Here is a 2,506-nt window from a genome sequence, read left to right on the forward strand (position 1 = left end):
GGGAGGCTCGAGGGGGGTGGTCGGGAACACCGGGGTGGTTAAAGGGGGCGGGGAAGGGAGGGAGAGGAAGAGCAGGGAAATGGCAGAGTTACCAAGTGAGCGCCTTAGTCATAACCCTGGATTGCACGACCCTCCAGGAAGCCCAAAACTGGGGTGAGAGTGGGGAGCAGCGGGCAGCTCGTGCCCCCAGGGCCGGTGCTTGGCGGAATGGGGCGGCGGCGAAAGCAAGGACACTACAGAGGCTAAGATCATGGGGGAGGGGGAGGGGGAGGGGGTGAAAACCAAGCTGGGATTCTTCACTCCTCCAGCTCCTGGAGAAGGGGCAAGAAGAGAGCTTCGCAAATTCTCCCCAGCATCTCAGTGGAGGATTAAAGGCGTGGGTGGGGAGAGGCCATCCTGAGAAAATGCCCTTTAGAGTTTTGTTCCTCGTTTTTAAAGGTTAGAAATTGTGGTGGGCCTGTCTCCCATCCCTCAAACTGGAGCTCTCTAGCCGCTTCTCTTCTAGAGGGCGAAGACTTCGCCTTTTATTCAGCCTCAGAGAGGAAACCCTGGCGCTGGAGAAAAAAGCGAGTTGTAAAAGTTTCGAGATTAATTACTGGGCAGGATACCGAGGCCAACCGCACCAAATTGCTCCTGAAAAGACTTAGCCTCGTGAAATTTACCTTTCTCCGCAAAATGCTCAAATCCATCCCAAAGCAAACACACATCCCAACACCTACGGACGCACGCACGCACGCTGCGCGTGAAGAAATGAGTTACTAGAGAAACAGCCGGAAGAGCCCCAGTTTGTAAAAACACCAATAAAGGAATACGAAATAACTAAACACGAGGCAGTACCCCTGCGGGGCTGGAGCACGGGGGATTCTGGAGTCCCTCCACAAATGCTGCGGCACCTCCTACCTACCCATGGCCCGGGTATCCGCGTCCTGCCCTCTGACCCACCCTGAGTTGACCACCGGGGCCGCGGCAGGACCCCGTTCTGAGCGGCCTCAGGAGGTTGGTGACACTTGGGCGCCTGCAGCACCACTTCTACCAGGCGCCAGCTGGGGATGGTGGCGGTGAAGAACCAAGGGTGGGAAGAACCAGTGAGGCAGACAGCAAAGTGATGCCCACCGCCAAGAGCGTAATCACCTCAAAAGGCCAAGGAGAAGACAATAAAAGGAGACACTGGAGGACCGGGAATGGGTGCTCCCGCCATGCACCTGCTGCTAAGGCCCTGAGACTTCCCACGCCCTGAGACATTGCGCGGGTGTGCACCGTGTGTGGTTGCATGCAGCGATCCTTCCCACACGTTTCCATCACCGAGCTGGAAAGGGTGGGATGAAGAGATCTGGGATGGGATGAGGAATAAATAGCGACTCCCAAACCTGGGGGCGGGGACTAACACCGGAGTGCAATCTCTAAGACTAGGGCTTCTGGTTCCTGGATCTTCAGGAAACTACAAGTCCTTAATGTTGTGGTAAAGTGACCAAGAAAAGGTGTGTGTGTGTGTGTGTGTGTGTGTGTGTGCATGCGCGCGCGCATTTACACAAGATGGGTAGTTGTGGCCTAGAGGGAGGGAAGGAGCTGGAGAAATTGAGAGCCAGCAAGCTAAAGGGGGAGAGACAGAGAGAAAAAGAGGGACAAAGAGAAGAGAAAAGAGGGAGAGAGGAAGGGAGCGAGGGACGGAGGGAGGAACGAAGGGAGACAGAGAAAGAGAAAAAACAGGAGAGAAAAGGAACTGCACGCCCTGCAGCGAACCAATTCCTCCTGAAGTCAGGCCAGTGAGAGGAGCTACAAGCCTGGTAAAAGGAAAGCTGTGCGCATGGGTGCAGAGCTGATGAAGCTCTGCACTCAAACCTATTTGCAGATGCTCTGGGGACACCTGCAGCAGGTCCCAAGGAAGTCCTGTAATCCATGTGCAATTCTTGTACCAGCCAGGGGTGGGGGTGGGGGACTGTAACCTAGTCAAGGCAGTTTTACTAAGGAAGAAATCCCCCAACTGTGAAAAAGAAAAAGCTATGTTAACAGAGTAATGGACACATGACAAAGAACGCCTGTGAAAGGCTTTTCTGAAATCAGATCACTTCTTTTGGTAATGGTGGACTTGACAAATGGCCAGTGACTTGAGATGATAACTGAATATGTGAACCCTTCTTAAGAGGAAGTGGCCATTATTTGTCAGATCCAAAATGTATCAAAATAAAATGTATAAATGTATCAAATATATGCATCAAAAATAAAATTATTCCAAAAAAGGTGGCAACATTTAAAATTGTTTTTGACTAGAGAAATTTATCACAAGTTGAGCCCAGGGATGTGAACTTTCTTTAATTACTAAACTCTATCCAGGTACCCCTTTATTTCCTGTTTGCCCAGGTTGTTTGCCCAATTCAAAAATTTTGTACCCAGGTCAGGGAAGTGGTCACTGCAGGTTTTCCTAGATGGGTGGTCCTTGTATTGGAAAGGGGAAAGGGGGAGATGTAGAGAAATGGTTCACTGGTTAAGAGCTTTGACTGCTCTTGCA

Source organism: Nannospalax galili, unplaced genomic scaffold (assembly GCF_000622305.1).
Source record: "Nannospalax galili isolate Female #2095 unplaced genomic scaffold, S.galili_v1.0 scaffold243, whole genome shotgun sequence".
Classification (NCBI taxonomy): domain Eukaryota; kingdom Metazoa; phylum Chordata; class Mammalia; order Rodentia; family Spalacidae; genus Nannospalax; species Nannospalax galili.